We start from the raw sequence: 19819 nt of genomic DNA on the forward strand, positions 1-19819 counted from the left end.
TGGAGTCACAAAGAGTCGGCCACAACGCAAACAAAATCAGTAAATAATGCTATTAATTATGAAAATAAAGCTAAGTAAAAATTTTAAATTTTAATACAAATAGTACAGAAACATAATCCAAAAAATTTTTAATTAAAAAAAAAAACTACCATGACCTCATGACCTAGAGGCAGTGACTGGTAAAATCTTAGCATCTTGTCCTTGAGTCTATTTTTCTATGCAGATTATGAACCTGTATTTCGTTTATCCTTCTTTCATGCAGCATTATTTCACAAGCATTTTCTGGTGTTATTAGTTATGATCATTGTTTCTGTTGTTGTAAATTTAGGTTTTTTCTAATTTTCCTTATTACAAATAACACTGATGAATATCTCCCCTCTCAAATCTTTATGTACGTTGATTTGATATTTATTTTCATTTTAAAAAATTTTGTTTATTTGTTTTTGACTGTGCTGGGTCTGCATTACTGCTCTGGGACTTTCTCTAGTTGCAGCCAACAGGGCCTGCTCTTCATTGCGATACCCAGGCTTCTCATTCTGGTGGCTTCTCTTGTTGTGAAGCAAGGGCTCTAGGCGTGTGGGCTTCAGTAGTTGTGATGCACGGCTTAGTTGCTCTGCAACACGTGGGGTTTTCCCGGACCAGGGATGGAACCTGTGTCGCCTGCATTGGCAGACGGACTCTTATCCACTGCGCCATCAGGGAAGTCCAGACATTTGTTTTCTTAATCCACAGTTCTAATGGTATAATCCTTAGATCGCATTGTGGGAATACTTTTGGAGGCTCTAGATACACAGAGAGATGTTTTCCTCCAGAAACTTTATAGCAGTTTCTGCTGCTGTTAGAATTTTACCTGACCCTTCCCAAACTAGCATTTCAATAATACTTTTCCTAGCTGGTAGGTGAGAAAGTACATCCTATGATTGTTTCAACATGTAATTTTTGTGTGAGAGTCTTACCTTTGAAACAGTTTGTTTGCATCTTGGTTGGTTTATGAGAAGTCTTTGTTCTGTGCTCTCAAATTTAAGAATTACTTGCTTTCTCCTTGGGAAAGAGAGAAGAGAGATTGGTGGGAAAATCAAGATGGTGGGGGAAATAATCCTATTTTCTAGTTAGTAGTCCTCCTTGGCTTCTCAAGCAGATGCTTCATCTTCTGTTAGATTTGTGGTGTCTCTCTTTTTTCATTTAGAGTGTGCCCTTGCTTAGACTAGATTATTTCTTTTTCAAATGGATTTTGTACAAATCAGTTAAGTATCCTGGTTACTGAGAAAAATAGATTCAAGATAAAGAAAATTATCTTAAATGGATTTAAAATTGCAGCATTAGCTGAGAAACCTGTTAAATCTCTCTCTCTGCCTAATAAGCATATCTTCATTTCGAATCACTGGGAAAACATACATCACCCCTGTTGCAAGCTATTTTGTGTTTCTGGATTTTTGCTTTGAAAAACATCTGGATGTTTTCATTTCCTGGTGCTCTTTGATTAGCCTTTCTTATTTGGACGTTGGCAAATAAACACAGCCGTATTTTTTGTACTCCTTTGAGACTGAAGATGCTTCTAATGTGGAGCTTAGTGGAAATGGGTCAGTTGAACAATATCAGTGAGCACCTATTATGTGCCAGATGGTTTTCCCCCACACTGGAGGCAGAGCTTTGGATAAGATGGTCCTTGTCTGCTTATGTCTTGTCTAGGGAGGGAGACAGCTGTACAACCAGATCAGTCCAGCACACTGTGATCTACCTGGGTGTGTCAGGCCAGAGACATACACAATATGTCCTCGATTGACCACATATGTCCTTATTGTCCATAATAAGACCTAGGCAGGTTTCCCACTGGAGATGATATCTGACCTTAATCTCGAAGGTCCGTGAAGGATTGGAAAATTAAAGAGAGGAGACAGATAAAGACAGTTAAGTAGGGGAACATCAAGAGCAGAGCTGGGGATGCAGATAAGAACATGGCTCACCCAGGGAGGAATATAGAGCTCTGTAGTGCTCTTTAGAGTAGCATGGTGGCTTGAATATACACTTAGATCTGGTCCCTCAAGAAAGTTTACTTAGATGATATTAAGGACTAGAGTGCATGGCAGCCTATAAGGGACAAAAACAGGTTAGACTTTCATGGCAGGGAAGTTCAGTTCAGTTCAGTACTCAGTCCTGTCCGACTCTTTGCAACTGGACTGCAGTACACCAGGCCTCCCTGTCCATCACCAATTGCCAGAGCCTGCTTAAACTCATGTCCATTGAGTTGGTGATGCCATCCAACCATCTCATCCTCGATCATCCCCTTCTCCTCCTGCCCTCAATCTTTCCCAGCATCAGGGTCTTTTCAAATGAGTCAGTTCTTCACATCAGGTGGCCAAAGTATTGGAGTTTCAGCTTCAACATCAGTCCTTCCAATGAACACCCAGGACTGGTCTCCTTTAGGATGGACTGGTTGGGTCTCCTTGCAGTCCAAGGGACTCTCAAGAGTCTTCTCCAACACCACAGTTCAAAAGCATCAATTCTTCTGTGCTTAACTTTCTTTACAATCCAATTCTTACATCCATACATGACTACAGGAAAAACCATCGCCTTGACTAGATGGACCTTTGTTGGCAAAGTAATGTCTCTGCTTTTTAATATGCTGTCTAGGTTGGTCATAACTTTCCTTTCAAGGAGTAAGCGTCTTTTGGTTTCGTGGCTGTAGTCACCATTTGCAGTGATTTTGGAGCCCCCCAAAATAAAGTCAGCCACTGTTTCCACTGTTTCCCCATCTATTTGCCATGGGACCAGATGGCATGATCTTAGTTTTCTGAATGTTGAGTTTTAAGCCAACTTTTTCACTCTCTTCTTTCACTTTCATCAAGAGGCTCCTTAGTTGTTCTTTGCTTTCTGCCATAAGTGTGGTGTCATCTGCATATCTGAGGTTATTGATATTTCTCCCAGCCACTTGATTCCAGCTTGTGCTTCAAAAAGCAAGAAAGTTCCAGAAAAACATGTATTTCTCCTTTATTGACTATGCCAAAGCCTTTGACTGTGTGGATCACAATAAACTGTGAAAAATTCTGAAAGAGATGGGCATACCAGACCACCTGACCTGCCTCTTGAGAAACCTGTATGTAGGTCAGGAAGCAACAGTTAGAACTGGACATGGAGCAACATACTGGTTCCAAATAAGGAAAGGAGTGTGTTAAGGCTGTATTTTGTCACCCTGCTTATTTAACTTATATGCAGAGTACATCATGAGGAACACTGAGCTGGCAGGGAAGAAACACCCACAAAGATTTGGAAGATGGAAAGAGGATGAATGAGTGGTAACTGACAAAGCAAACTGAGTGAGGCTGAGCCCCAGCCTTCTAGTTTGATGGGAAGTAGTGGGGAGGGCAGAATAATATCGCCTGGTCACACCTCAGAAACCAGAGACTTAGGAACTGGAGGTTCTGGGTCCTTCTGATGACTGAAGGGAGATTTGAATAGAAGAATTACAGCTATGTCCCCAGATCCTTTCCTCAGCTTTACACAGCCAGAGACTGCCCTTTGCTATCTGGTGGAATATGGGAGGTTTATTGTCTGGAGAAGATGAACTCTGGGCTTTAGTTGTAAGATGACAGAGGATGTAGGTCAGGAAGCAACAGTTAGAACTGGACATGAAACAACAGACTGGTTCCAAATTGGGAAGGGAGTACGACAAGGCTGTATATTGTCACTCTGCTTATGCGAAACGCTGGGCTGGATGAAGTACAAGCTGGAATCAAGATTGCCAGGAGAAATATCAATAATCTCAGATATGCAGATGACACCACCCTTATGGCAGAAAACAAAGAGGTACAAAAGAGTCTCTTGATGAAAGTGAAAGAGGAGAGTGAAAAAGTTGGCTTAAAACTCAACATTCAAAAAACTAAGATCATGGCATCCAGTCCCATCACTTCATGGCAAACAGATGGGGAAACAATGGAAACAGTGAGAGACTTTATTTTGGGGGGGCTCCAAAATCACTGCAGATGGTGACTGCAGTCTTGAAGTTAAAAGACGTGTGCTCCTTGGAAGAAAAGCTATGACCAACCTAGACAACATATTAAAAAACAGAGACATTACTTTGCCAACAAACGTCCATCTAGTCAAGGCTATTGTTTTTCCAATAGTCATGTATGGATGTGAGAGTTGGTCTAGAAAGAAAGCTGAGTGCAGAAGAATTGACGCTTTTGAACTGTGGTGTTGGAGAAGACTCTTGAGAGCCCCTTGCAAGGCAATCCAACCGGTCCATCCTAAAGGAAATCAGTCCTGAATATTCATTGGAAGGACTGATGTTGAAACTGAAACTCCAGTACTTTGGCCATCTGATGCAAAGATCTGACTCATTGGAAAAGACCATGATGCTGGGAAAAATTGAGGGCAGGAGGAGAAGGGGACAACAGAGGATGAGATGATTGAATGGCATCACTGACTCAAGGACATGAGTTTGAGCAAGTTCTGGGAGTTGGTGATGGACAGAGAGGGAGGCCTGGCGTGCTGTAGTCCATGGAGTCGCAAAGAGTCAGACATGACTGAGCAACTGAACTGAACTGATGACAGAGGACAGGGCTGTATACTACGTGAGGACACCCTTGGCATCATTACCTTTGCAGGTGTTCACACTCCTGTAGTCAAGAGTTGGAAGAAGCCACTCTGAGGAAGAACCCATCCAACCTAAGAAAAAGGCCAGTAGATCCAATGGTTCCCTTCCATCCCCGAAATATCTGGGTTCTGCTCATTAATCATTAGTGAGGCTCCATCCATCTACCTAGACCTGTCTTACTCTAAAATCAGAAAGGAGAACCAGGATCTGTCGACATTTCAGGAGAATATTATATAAGACCCTGATGATAACAACTGTAATAGAAAAGGCATTTAGAAGAAAGAGCCTAATAACAAAGTTTAAAACTATAATTAGTGTCTTAGTTCATGAAATGTTTTATTTTATTCACAAAGCAAAAATCAAGTGCTATGTTCAGTAATAATCAGAGAAAAATAGAGATCTTGGAAGTTAAAAATAAGATAGAAATAAATAGTTCAACGAAAGGTTAGGTAAATAAATTATTGTGGTGATCCCATCACAATTTATACAAATATGGAATCAATATGTTAAACATCTGAAACTAATACAGTGTTAGTCATCCTGCTGTACATTCCATCCCTATGACTTACTTATATTATAATTGGAGTTTGTACCTTTTGACTTTCTTCATCCGTCACTACCCACGTCCCACCTCACCTCTGGCAACTGTGATCTGTTTTTTTGTTTTTTGAAGTGCCTGCATACAAGTGAGATCTTACAGCATTTCTCTGTCTGACCTGCTTCACTTAGCATAATGCCCTTAAAGTCTATTCATATCATTGCAATTGAGATTTCATTCTTTTTATGGGTAAATGAGTGAACTCTGGGAGTTGGTGATGGACAGGGAGGCCTGGCGTGCTGTGATTCATGGGGTCGCAGAGTCGGACACGACTGAGCGACTGAACTGAATATGTATATATTTATATATGTATCACATTTTCCTTATCCATTCATCCAACAATGGACACTTTGTTTCTATATTGTGGCTTTTGTAAATAATGCTGCAGTGAATGTAGGGAGGGAAAATACATTTTTTGAATTAGTGGGGTTTCTTTTAATGTGTAAATACCCAAAAATGGAATTGCTAGATCATATGGTTGTTCTAGTTTTAATTTTTTGAGGAAATTCCACACTGTTTCTATAGTGGCTATACCAGTTTACGTATCTAGCAACAGTGCACATGGGTTGCCTTTTCCCCACATCCTCACCAACACTTGTTATTTCTAGTTCTTTTATTGTTGTTGTTAATTGCCACTCTATAATACCAGGTGTGATAGCTCATTGTAGTGTAAGAAAATGAAATCTTCATGGTCAGAAACAGAAAATCAGTTGAAAATGTCTAAACTTTAAACATAAGGAAATAGTAGCATAATGATTGCTATTTAGAAACTTTGAAATTACAGAAATGGGATGAGACTGTATACATCTTGTTTTAATAAAATAGAAGTTTAGGGACTTGCCTAGTGGTCCAGTGGTTAAGACTGTCTTCCAATGCAGGGATTGTGGTTTCTATCCCTGGTACGGGAGCTAGGATCCCACATGCTTCATGGCCAAAAAAGAAAAAACCAAAACATAAAAAGAAACAATATTGTAACAAATTCATTAAAGACTTTAAAAATGGTCCACATCAAAACAAAAATCTTAATTTTTTTTATAAATGAAAATTTAATGAAGCAATAAATGTAAATCTATACCAGAGTATTAAGGGCAAGATTAGGAAGGGTGAAAGTATGATAGAAGAAAGAGGAGAACCGCGTTGAAGGACATGACCAACCTCTGCCTTTTTAGAATCTGGGGAGGTATGTGGAGGATGAATTTGAAGGTGAAATTAAAGAGGAACTTGAGAGCTTGCCCACATGCCATACATGGCGACCAAAGGTAGCATTATAAATTCTGGGCTCCACAGCCAAAAAGACACCGAATTAACCTTGGTTAGTTGCTAATTAATCCTTGCCATCAAATGGTGGCAAACGCCTTGCCTGTAGAAGCTGCTCCTCTGATATTTGAGCCCAGGGCATATGAGGGGAGACAGCTATCTGGAGCCAGAGTAGTTCGTTTCCTCCCTCTGCAGCCCAGACCCTGGAGAATTGTGCCCCACAGGCGAGACCTTTGTTGTGACACACCCCAAAAGCTCTCTCAGGTTTAGAGAATTTAAATGGGCTAATTTCATTGCATTTTTATACAGAACCTCAAGTTGCTTTAATTCTTATTGTTTTATTATTCTACTACTCTCGACAGAATTGTTTCTCTCATAAATATGAATGAACTGGGGGGTAATTGTGAGATTAACTATTTATGTGTCATATTTCACGCAAATGGATTCCAAAATGTGTTTTATTTTAATTCCATGTGTTTTTTTCTTCCCCTGGACAAATATTTTAAATTTGTGTGAACCCCCAACTGCCAATCTTTTCCATTTTCATTTCCTTCACTGCTTTAAAGGAGAGAAAGCTCTCACCTCTCAGAATACGGATAAATATTCTGCTTTGTTTTGTGTTCCTTTTCCATGACTCTTACATTTTGCTCCTCCATCCATCTAGAGTTTATTTTTGATTATGGTATGAGGTATGTATCTTTTGTTTCAAATGTCTGTCCTTTATTTTTTCAAAGCAGCTTTTTCAAAATGATTTTGGAAATAACTCTTTCTCTTATTTGGAGCTGTTCAATGGAATGCATTTTGTACTTTTTTGTACACAAGTGGGCTTGTTTTCTAGGCTCTGTGCTATTTCTTTGGTCTATTTTTTTTTCATTTTCTTTTCTTTTATTTGTTTGTTTTTTTTTTTTAAAAAAAATCATTTTTGACCGAAGTCTCCAGTCTGCCCATGTTAAAGGCATGATGACACCTTGGCCCCCTGGGAAGTCAAAGTGGGTGGGGCAGTCAGGTGGTGTTTTGCGGTCCTTTGAGTTGTTTTCAGAGGACCTGAGACCCTAAGGAGAGGTAAGGAAGTGCACGTTTCTGGGAGAGTCAGCGGGCAGGGAAGAGATTACCTTGATCTTAATGGTGGGCAGGGGTTCTCCCTCTCTAGAGAAGAGAGAACATTGGAGAGAGTGAGCAGCACAGGCAGGAGAACTGGGGAAGTTCTTGATTTGGGGGCTGCGGAAACAGCACAGAAACTTTGGGTTGAGTGATAGACTCTCCAGAGTGAATCATGGAAGAGGTTGGAGAGGAAGGAGGAAGCAGATTGTGGAGCATGTTATGTGCCAACCCCGCCTTGGGTGGGGACTTTCATCCTTGTCATTGGATGCCAATGAAGGACTTGGGGCAAGATGGTATTATTGTGATGTGCGTGCTCAGTCATGTCCAACTCTTTGAGACCGCATAGACTGTAGCCCACCAGGCTCCTCTGTTCATAGGATTTTCTAGGCAGGAATACTGGAGTGGGTTGCCATTTCCTCCTCCAGGGGAGCTTCCTGACCCACGGATCGAACCAACATCTTCTGTGTCTCCTGCATTGCAGGCAGATTCTTTACCACTTGATCCATTGGGAAAGCCCATTGTTGTGATTTTTTTTTTCTTTAAAAATCATATTTAACTGTGGCAAGAATGTGAGAAAGGTTAGAGGAGTTGGAAGCTGGGAGCAGGATGGCTGAATAAAATCTCTTCTTTTCCCACTCAATACCTGGTGAGTGCCAACTCTTTGCTAGGCATTGCCTGACAGAAGAGAAAGACTTTGGATAATATGGTGAGTGTTTTATAAGGGTCCCATTCCTTTCACAGAAGTGATTTTCTGTAACAAACCGGAGACTAAAACGGGATGGAGTGGAAGTTCCAGAAAAACTGTTTAAGAATCAGCAAGATGAGTCAGTTAATTGGATAGAGGGGAAGAGGGCGCAATCAGAAGTTTCTAGCTTGGGATACAGTGGAAGTGATTTCATTAAGCCAGAGAGAGAATCCTGCAGAGAGGTTCATGTTCTGCAGAGATGTGGTGGAGGGGAGGGCAATGCTGCTTGTCCAGGGGTCCCCTTAGTTATGGCTTTCTTGAGGGAACTGTGAGATGAATATGTCCAGCTTGGCTTTATTCATTATTTGACTATGTGTGTGCAAGCAAGGAGATGATGTTTGCAGACACCAGAAAGCCAGACAAGGCTTTATTAACCCCCACTCCATTCCCTTGCCAGCATATCCCATTTTATATCATATCATGACATATTAATTATCCACTTGCCCACTTATCTCATAGTATGGGGGAGGGGCCAACCAGCAGCACAGAAATCTGTCTGAGCTTATTAAAGCCACAGCTGAGATCCCTGCCTACGTTTTATAGCTTGTTTCTTCCTCCCAGACCATGTAGGTAATTTACGGGCAGTTTCTGCTGCTGTTATCTTCAATTTCACCTTTGGCCTCCTGCTTATAAATCCCCGATGTCAAGTTTCTTTGGAATTCATTTTGCTTCACTCACAAAGTCTCCTCTTTCCTCTATTGTCAGCGTTTGAAGCTGTTATAGGCTACCAGTGTCTGTTTTGGACATATACAGCATGAGCTGTCTGTGGACTATCTTTAAGTCATGTCTATCAGACAACTGTATGTTTGGGTCTGAGGGTCAGGAAGGATGCTCTGGCCCAACCACAGAGATTTTGAATCATCCAAGTCCAGTGGGTATTTTAGGCTGAGTTTGTGTGTTGTGGTGTTAATCATTCAGGGGAATGCATCTACTCATTGTTCAAGGCCCAACTCAAGTTGTCCATTTCCTAGGAAAAGGACACATTTGATAATTACAGCTATGACTGGGCTTTTTTTCCCCCTAAATTATTCCTCTGAGGATACATATCCTACATCTCATTCGCTGGTCTTCAGATAGACTGAAAGCACCTTTCAAAGCTCAAGCATCTTACGTTAAACTTTTCTCTTTCATAAACATGGGCACAGAGGGTAGTCGTCCAATAAATCCTTGTTGGTTGAAATAATAAGTAGTTGCCTGCTCAGGAATGTCTTTGAATCACTAACCACAATAATTATTCCCTTTTATTGACTGCCTTTTATGTTTTTGTCACTGTGCTGCATGTTTTATTGATCTTGTTTGAATTTAACCACTTGCCGAAGTAGCTGTGACCATGCCTGTTTTATAAATGAGGGAAGGGACATTGGAGCAGTGAACCAACCTGCCTGAGGTCACACAGCCTGAGAGCGCTGGAGCCTGGTTTGGACCCTGCTGAGTGGGTGTCTTCAGGACCTGTGCACATCCCCGTACACAGAGTTGCCTCTGCTTACCGATCCGTATCTGTGTGATGGAATTTTCTGCTCCATGCTGGTATCACTAGAAGGAAAAGAATTCCGAGTCTTAGAGATGGGACTGTTCCTTCAGAGAAGTGCGTGTGTGTGCATACATGCACACCTGTGTGTTTATGTGCGTGTGTATGTGTGTGTGTGCATACATGTGTTTACTTGTGTGTGTTCACCTCCTACATTTTCTTTGCTTGTTTCCTGTTTACCACTTCCAACTCTACCCAAATTCCACTAGGGGGCTGTATCTTGAATTTGATTAACTATTGCCCATTAAGACCTCCTGGTGCTGTGCTGTGCTTAGTTTGACTCTGTGCAACCCCATGGACTGTAGCCCCCCACGCTCCTCTGTCCATGGCGATTTTCCAGGCAAGAATACTAGAGTGGGTAACCTATCCCTTCTCCAGGGGATCTTCCCAACTCAGGAACTGAACCAGGGTCTCCCGCTTTGCAGGAAGATTCTTTACCAGCTGAGCTACCAGGGAAGCCCAAAACGTCCTGGTATATACTATAATAGAGTTGAAATCCTCTCTAAGGGATATGGAATTTTGAGCGGGATAAAATTCAGGAAAAATAACTATGGTAATGTTACTAGGTTCAGAAAGTGTCTCACCAGAGAGTTAATTTTACCTCCAGGCATACCCAGGACACACTTCTCTGGCTCGAGCTGGTTCTTACATGGTTTGGGGGGGTGGGAGAGTGAAGAGGGATCTGAATGGGATGGGTCCCTTCCCTTCAGTACTCGAGGGTGGTGATTCCTGAAATATTTGTCAGTGAATGTCTGTCCCATTTTCATGAGTCCCCCAGGTCTGAAGAGTGTGTCTGAGTCACTTAAAAACATTTAATGAGAGTTTTTCATGGAGCTCAAGAGCACAGACTTGGACACATGACTGAGTCTAATCCCCGCTTTGTGTCTTAAAAGCTCTGTGACCTTGGGCAAGTTATTTAACCTTTCTGTGCCTCTGTTTCCTCACATGTGAAATGCTGATATTGGCTTCGTAGAATTGTTGTGAAGAGTAAATTGATCATTACATATGACCTGGAGAGACTAATATACCAGGCATTACTTTGGGACCTTCTCGTGAATTAATGATATCTGATCAATAAGTGTTAGCTGTGATTATTTTTTAAAAGCACCTTTACCTTACATATCCCTTATCCTTAAAATACCATGAAGATTTAATGACAGAATCTTTAGGAAAGTGGGGCTTCCCTTGTGGCTCAGCTGGTAGGGAATCCTTCTTCAATGCAGGAGACCTGGGTTCAATAGCTGGGTTGGGAAGATCCCCTGGAGAAGGGAAACCTGGAGAATTCCATGGACTGTATAGTCGGTGGAGTGGCAAAGAGTCGGACACAACTGGGTGACTTTCACTTTCTTTAGGAAAGCATCTACCCAAATGAAACGTGGGTACAACTGCGTGCCTCACTTCAGTATGGAAAACACGAGCCTACAGTAATGGCCATTCCCTTGTCCCCATGTCAGCACTGAATTCCAGGGCACCTGGCCTGAGACAAGTGCCAGTCTGTGGTGAGCAGCTGGGAAGGAACGTTTGCTTCCTAAGGCTCTTCCAGGGCCGATTGGGAGGCTTAGCTTTGAGATTCACCGTGGCTTCCCTATTGAGGAAGGCCAATTAAGTTAACCTTAAAAATGCATTCCAGTATACATCAGTTCAGTTCAGTTCAGTTCAGTTGCTCAGTCGTCTCCGACTCTTTGCAACCCCATGAACTGCAGCATGCCAGGCTTCCCTGTCCATCACCAACTCCCAGAGTCTACCCAAACCCATGTCCATTGAGTCGGTGATGCCATCCAACAATCTAATCCTCTGTCGCGTCCCCTTCTCCTCCTGCCCTCAATCTTTCCCAGCATCAGGGTCTTTTCAAATGAGTCAGCTCTTCGCATCAGGTGGCAAAGTAAATGTTACCGTGTCTTAAATCTAACTTTTGAGGGGCAGACAAATACTGTTGATTCCACTTATACAAAATACTTGCTGCTGCTGCTAAGTCACTTCAGTCGTGTCCGACTCTGTGCGACCCCATAGTTGGCAGTCCACCAGGCTCCCCCGTCCCTGGGATTGTCCAGGCAAGAACACTGGAGTGGGTTGCCATTTCTCCAATGCATGAAAGTGAAAAGCGAAAGTGAAGTCGCTCAGTCTTGTCTGACTCTTAGCGACCCCATGGACTTCAGCCTACCAGGCTCCTCCATCCATGGGATTTTCCAAGCAGGAGTACTGGAGTGGGATGCCATTGCCTTCTCCGATACAAAGTACTTAGAATAGTCCAAATTCATACTCAGGAAGTACAGGGGTAGATGTCAGGGGCCATAACTTGGGTGGGTGACTGGGAGGGCGGTGGCTTGTTGCTGTAGTTCAGCCGCTAAGTTGTGCCCAACTCTTTGCAACCCCATGGACTGCAGCACGCCAGGCTTCCCCGGCCTTCACTGTCTCCCAGTTTGCTCAAACTCACGTCCATTGGGTCAATGATGCCATCCAACCATCTCATCCTCTGTTGCTCCCTTCTCCTCCTGCCTTCAGTCTTTCTCAGCATCAGGGTCTTTTCCGATGAGTTGGCTGTTTGCATCAGATGGACAAAGTTTCTGTTTAGGAAGGGGAAAAATTCAGGAGATAGATGATGGTGAGAGTTGCACAACAAAGTGAATGTACCTAGCGCCACTGAACTGCACAGTTAAATATGATAAACATAGTATGCTTTATATTATGTGACTTTTACTACAATAATTTTTTTTTTTTTAAGGAAGGCTAGTGGAGTGGAGGGCAGTTCCTCCTGCCTCCATTCAGCCGTCATCCATGGTGATCAGACCAAAACACAGTATAGTGTCTGTTGTTACTTTTTCACAAGTTGAAATGGTTGTTTTTTTCCCAGATATGAAAATCATCTATTCGATGAAAAGGATTGAATATTAAAAAAAAACCCACACATGGTAAAGTGTTTCACAAAGGGAGGTCTTTGGAACTTGTTAAAAATGTAGGTTGCTGGGCCCTATGGAGTTCCTGGGCTGAAGTCCTGGCTGCTTTCTATGAATTAATTCCCTCTGTTGAGACCCTCTGAGATGGTAAGGAGAGTTTTGAAAGAGCGGGCATTGTTCAACTGTGGCCTTCGCTGCAGAAAGCCTGTATTCTCGGTGAAGTTTTGATTTTTTTGAGACTTTCTATGGAGCTGCTCCAATGTGGAGTTTGACTGGGTCTCAGAAGCCGACTGTAGGTGAAGGGGGAAGGGTGAGGGTAGGGAGATCAGCTGGGAGAGGGCTCCCCGCTCCAGGTTGCGGTGGGGTCTAGTTGGCACAAAGACCACCCTTTGCTGCCACCATCTGCTCCTTTCTCAGTACCCGAAGCTGTTACAGTCAAGGGACAGAAGACTTCATTTGCAACATTTCCTGGGAATCTTAGAATAACTATGATGATTCAGACAGGGGTCTGGACTGTTCTTGGGGTAAACATGTCAGAAATTTGAAGAGGTAGATGTAGAAGCTTGTAGAGGGCCTGCGTCCCACCTTGGTTCCCAGTCTCCCTACACGGGAAAGCCTGACACAGATTCTCACCCTTCACTGGTTTGAAGTGATTGACATCACCTGGGTGTGTTTTAACTTTGGGAACCCAGACTCCCCCCTAGAGTGTATGCATGGATTCAGAACCCATGGATACAGAGGACTATTGTAATTAAATCAGAATCCCTGGGAGTGGGGGCTCAAACATCAGTATTAATTTCTATTTTCATGCTTTTAATTTTTTTTTTCCGGCTTGTGGCATGCAGTCTTCTCTAGTTGCAGCGCTTGGGCTTAGTTGCCCTGAGGCTTGTGGGATCTTAGTTCTCCAACCAAGGATAGAACCCGAGCCCCCTGCCTTCAAAAGCAAATTCTTAACCACTGGACTGCCAGGGAAGTACCTCCCTTAATTTCTTGTTCATAGGCTGTCCAGGTAACTTCTGAGTACTTTATGTGAGGATTGACACAGGACAATTGTAGAAGAACAGCTCACCTCGTGTCGTTCTGAGAAATTCCCATGATGCCTGTTACTGGGGACTCTAGACGTGAAACCTACAGCCTGTATGTTTCTAGGGGGTGGTTTCCCTGTCTGCTTAGTTGCATATTCTTGCACTGTGTTCACACTCTTCCACTGTGTCCCATATTCTTGCAGTGTACCCTGAGATAAAATGACCTCAGGCAGCAGACACACACGGACACACATGCACACACACAAACAGACACGCCCTGTAAGAAAGCCCACTCTCAGGAAGCAGACACACACAATGTCTCAAAACATGGAGAACCACATTGTTTGCACTGGAATCACCAAGGCTGCTGCTGGCAGGTTTAAAGCGTCATCTTGGCCCAGCAACAGAGCTGGTAGACTGGGAAATCTGCATTGTTTCACAGGCTCCCTGAATGATGCTTATTTTTAAATTTGGAGGATCTTGGGCTCTGCCATTTTCTGAGATTCTGTAGAGGCAGATGGAAGAGGAAAGGAGGGTCGGAACAGGGTAAAGATTCCCATGCTTGAGAAGTTCCTGTCCTTTGTTGGTTTATCTTGTGTCCCATCCCTCTATATGGCTTCTTCCTTTCCACCCCATATCCTTGAGTGTGTCTGTTTATTTAGTGAATGAAAATGAATAGAACCCGACCTCATTTTGAGTGACTTTCCTTTTAGAATTTCATTATACCCCATAAAATGGTTGAAACTCTCTGGGGGTGTTTCAAATGCAGAGATTTAGAGTAGAAAGATAAATATGAAGCTGAGATACTATCAGCATTATGAGGGTGTCATTAATGTGATGGGGATCAAGGACTTAGCTAATTTACGGGAAAGGATTTTCATGTCTCCTGAAGATAGTGCCAGCCTGACTGCCCCCAAGTTTATGAATTGGCAAAGTTAATTTAATTTTTTATTGGGAATCCAAAAAGATTCTCATCTAAACGCATTAAAGTGAGGCTGCAAAAAGAGTCCCCTTTATTTCTCTATTCTAGAGAGCTTTCTGGACAAGTTTCAATTTCTTGCATGGGAATCTCGCAATCAGTGGGTAGAAACCAACGTGAATGTTGTCCAGTCTACATAAATGGATCTGCTCTGTGGTCTGTTTACAACCAATAGGGTCATTGAATTCCAGGTTCTGTTTCCCCAGATGTGGATGTGACTATGGAAAATGGAATTCTCGTAAATGAACTTAGAGCCTTGAATCAAACCAATGTTGGGTCTCCAGCAGTGGCGGTTCTTGCTTCTACGGCCCTCTGAGTACTTTACGTGAGGACTGACACAGGAGAATTGTAGAACAGCTCACCTCATGTCATTCTGAGAAATTCCCACAACACCTGTTACTGGGGACTGTAGACTTGAAACCCACAGCCTGTATGTTTCTAGGGGTTTTCCTGTCTGCTTAGTCCCACTATGCCCCATACTCTTGCAGTGTAATCTGAGATAAAATGACCTTGGGCAGCAGATATACACACAGACACACACACACACCTTGGAAGAAAGCCCACTCTAGCCTATACAAGTCAGTTTCAGCCAGCTCACCTAATTCCACCCTGATGTGTCTAGTGGATAGTTATGTGAACTACTTTCCTGGAAGCATTTGTTTCTCAGTCATGAATATAATCGATAGAGCAAACATCTCTGCCATCACAACACCTTTTTTTTTTATGTGTGAAGTTGGTTATTTTTGCTCTGTGAGTGGAGTAAACATCCTCCAAAGTGGCAGCAGGAGAATGCCACCGTACTTTGTAACCAAGTGAGACTTACAGCGCTGTAAGAGCTGGAGGGATGAATAAGGCTTCTGGTGGAACGGGCAAAACGGGCTAAATTCAGGCATTAATGGGCATGTTCTATGTGCACTGCAAAGGGAGACAGGCTCATCAGTATCACAGATGGAACGTCCTCGGAGTTAATTTAGAAGAAATTCTGATCAGCCAACAGAACTTTGAGGATGGATGCAGCGAAAAGGAGACTGTGGCATATGGAGAGAACATATTTGTTCTTGCAAAATCAGTAGAAAATGTTTAATGTCATCATAACCTCATTTGCATAAAAATAGTCATCGGCAGCAAACCAAATGAAAGCAAAGGAAGACGTGATGGAACCAGTGCTGTTTGTGTTTCATTTCATTATGAATAATATAAATAATTCAATTGAATAAATAAATACAAAATTGCTTCGAGTAGATGTACTGTGAATTATTATCCTTGGAAAATTCCTTTCATTGGTGTATGTTGTGATGATGAAGTTATGTGATCTGCCTCCGTGGGCAGCATCTCCTATATACTTGACCCCTGATAATAATATTGAACCCTCCATAACTCTCCAGTGTTTTGTGGATACGAATGAATTTTTTAGGAGCACAGTCCTATTTCATACCATAACCTTGAAGAAGTTAAATCAGCCGTGGCTTATCGTCATGGTGAATCTAATCCCACTTTACACATGGATCTGCTTGAGCAATTTGTGGTAACGGGTGGTTTGATGAGTCTGGGACTATGCTAGGCTAGACATGTAATTCTTACTAAATATTTGGAACCTTAGTGGCAAAATTGGAGCCGTTGTTTTTGTCTTACAAAGTCTTGTCCAGAGAATTCTTGTGTAAGTATACTTTGTGACATGGAGAAAATGGATGGGATTTGTTAGTTGATTGATTTCAACCAGCATTTTCAAGGACCATGTAGGTAACCTTGGGAGTTATAACAGTATGACAAAGTCCGTGGTGTGTTTGAATTTATCATCCACTCTGTAAATATTCATTGAATAGCTCCAATCCACTGGCATCTATGTTGGATGCTAAGATGGCAATGCAAACCAGAACAAACTGGTAAAAAAGCAAACACAGGTCATAATAAGTTGTGATAATTGCATTAAAGTAAATAAACAAGATGCTTATATTTGGAATAGGTGGAAATGAGGGTATGCTTTTAAAGATGTTGCACTGAGAAAGTAGAGGAGCTGAGGAGGGAGCCTGCAATGCCAACATCTGGTGGAAAAACTCTCCCGACAGAAAGAGAGGTCCTTGGAAAGGCCCTGAGTTTGGAGTGGGTTTGACTTTGTTTAGGAAGTGATAGGAGATACTGGCAAATGATTTGAGGAAGATGGAGAAGTATGTAGTTACCAGATGGTGAAGGGCCATGAGCAATAATAAAGAATTTGGGATTTATTCCATCTTGGGTTGAAACTCTGTCTGGAATCTTAGGAGGTGACCTTATTGTGGAACTAGGGTCTTTGCAAATGAAATTAGTTAAAATGAGGTCATGCTCAATGAGGGTGTGCCCTAAATCCAGGATGACTGGTGTCCTCATAAGGAGAGGAGAGACACAAAGATGCAGATAGACCCGGAAGGAAGAAGACGGTGGGAAGACACAGGCAGAGATTACAGTAATGCGTCTAGAAGCCAGGGAACACCAAGGATTGTCAGCAATATCCAGAAGCTCTGAAAAGGCAAGGATGGATTCTTCCCTAGAGCCTTCAGAGCCTGGCCCTGCCAAACACCATGAATTCAGACTTCTGGCCTCCAAAACTGTGAAAGAGTAAATTTCTCCTGCTTAAAGTCATCCAGTTTGTGATACTTTGTGATGACAGCCCTAGAAAACTCATGATAATAGTAATGGAAGCCACTGCAGGTTTGATACAGGGAGGTGTTGTGATCTGGTTTATATGTGTCTTTTTAAAAAAAATTGTTTGATGTGGACCTTTTTAAAAGTCTTTATTGAATTTGTTACAATATTATTCCTTTTTTCTGTTTTGATTTTTTGACTGGGAGGCGGCAGTGTTCGATCTTAGCTCCCCTACCAGGGATTGAACTTGAAAGGCACCCCCTGCTTGAAAGGCAGAGTCTTCACCACTGGACCACCAGGGAAGTCCCTGGTTCATATTTTTAAAAGGTCATTCTGTTTGCTATTGGGGAATGGGCTACAGAGAGCAATAGCAAACAAGACCAGTTGGGAGGATAGTTCAGGTAGGAGGCAACAATGATTCCAAATAGGGTGAGCATAGTTGAGATGGAGAAAGAAGACAGGGATTTACATTGGAGTTAATCACAGGAGGCTTGGTTTCAGATGGAAACGCATGGGAGAAGGTGGTGCCGTTTACTAAGCTGAGGAAGACTGGGAAACAAACAGATTTGTGAAGATATTTTTACGAATTTTACTTTGAATGTGTTAAGTTTGACTTGACTTGCAGTCGTGAGATTGGAGATATCAAAGAGGTGACTGATTGATGATTGTGGAACTCAAGAGAGAGGCGGGAATTGGAGACATGCCTTTGGAGGCCTCAGCATAGAGATGGCCATCAAAGCTGAGGTCACTTAGGAAAGCTGGAGATGTGGCTAGGGCCCAGCGTTGAGTGCCATGTCGCTTCAACTTAACGCAGAGAAGTATGGGAGGACTTCAGCAAAAGGTGTGGACAAGGAACAGCTAACAGGAGGAAGAAATCCAGGAGAACACAGTGACACAAAAGGGAGTATTTCTAGAAGGAAGGAGTGGTTCTTAGCAGCGACGGTACAGAGATGCCAGAGATGATCAGTGTTCTTAGCAACAGGAAGTTCTTTGATGATCTTGGCGAAGGTATTTAACCCTGATTGGGGTTGGTTAAGGAAGGAATGGGAGGGAGGAAATGGAGAGAGCAAATAACTAGTCTTGACGGATTTTATTGTGAAGGGGAGAAGAGGAGTGGGGTTGTGCCTGAGGGCTTTGGGAATCAGGGGAGGTTGTTTTTATGATCATTATTATTTTTAATAATATTATTTTTATATAAGTTCAGACTTACAAACATGTTGCAAGAATAGTACAAAAAACTTCTATATACCCTTTACCCCAATTCCACAAAAGTGAACATTTTACAGCCTTTAGATCTCTAAGAAAGTGAAAGTCGCTCAGTTGTGTCTGACTGTTTGTGACCCCATGGACTGTAGCCTGCCAGGTTCCTCCGTCTATTCCTGGAATTCTCCAGGCAAGAATACTGGAGTGGGTAGTAGTGTAGTGTCAGTTGCGTGGTTGTGTCCGACTCTTTGTGACCACACGGACTGTAGCCCGCCAGGCCCCTCTGTCCATGGGATTCTCCAGGCAAGAATACTGGAGTGGACATTGCCATTCCCTTCTCCAGAGGATCTTCCCGACCCAGGGATTGAAACCGGGTCTCCTGCTTTGCAAGCAGATACTTTACCTTCTGAGTTACAGGGAAGATCTTCATGGATCCACTGGATCCATGATCCAGATCTTCCCTGGATCCATGGAGTGGTAGCCACTGAAGTGGGTAGCCTTCCTTTTTCCAGCAGATCTCCCTGACCCAGGAATTGAACCGGGGTCTCCTGCATTGCAGGGGGATTCTTTACCAGCTGAGCTACCAGGGAAGCCCTGTGCATGTACTTTTTTCCTGAAGCATTTAAGAATAAGTTCCAGACATGTGCCCTTTTCCCTCTAAATAGTGTGCATATCCTAAGAACAAGGGCTTTCCAGTAGCTCAACTGGTAAAGAAGCCTGCAGGGCAGGAAACCCCGGTTCGATTCCTGGGTTGGGAAGTTCCCCTGGAGAAGGGATAGGCTACCCACTGCAGTATTCTTGGGCTTCCCTGGTGGCTCAGATGGTAAAAGAATCCACCAGCAATGCGGGAGACACCTGGGTTCGATCCCTGGGTTTGGGATGATCCCCTGGAGGATGGCATGGCAACCCACTTCAGTATTCTTGCCTGGAGAATCCCCATGGAGAGAGGAGCTACAGTCCATGCAAAGAGTCAGACACGACTGAGTGACTAATCACAGCATGGCACAGCATCCTAAGAACAGGGCATTTTTTACATAACCACAGTACAACATGATATTATAGTATCTACTATCTGTAGATCTTATTCCGATTTCAGCGTCTCAGTAAGGTCCTTTATAGAAGAAGAAAGTCCTAGATCAGGTAGGTATTACATTCATTTGTCAGGATTTTTTTGTTTTGAAATGGTCCTGCAGTATTTCATTGTCTTTCATGACAGTGATAATTTTGAAGACTGCAGTCCATTTTGAAAAATGTCTGTTTGAATTCATCTGTTTCT

General features: G+C 42.7%; 1 protein-coding gene across 2 annotated transcripts in view; it reads left to right on the forward strand.

The window, feature by feature from the left end:
* GALNT17 (polypeptide N-acetylgalactosaminyltransferase 17) overlaps window positions 1-19819 on the forward strand; it is a 440942-nt gene that overhangs the window by 173971 nt on the left and 247152 nt on the right. The window lies entirely within an intron of this gene.

This window comes from Moschus berezovskii, chromosome 27, assembly GCF_049115385.1.
Source record: "Moschus berezovskii isolate FMDL1 chromosome 27, NW_MosBer_1.0, whole genome shotgun sequence".
In the NCBI taxonomy this organism is placed as follows: Eukaryota; Metazoa; Chordata; class Mammalia; order Artiodactyla; family Moschidae; genus Moschus; species Moschus berezovskii.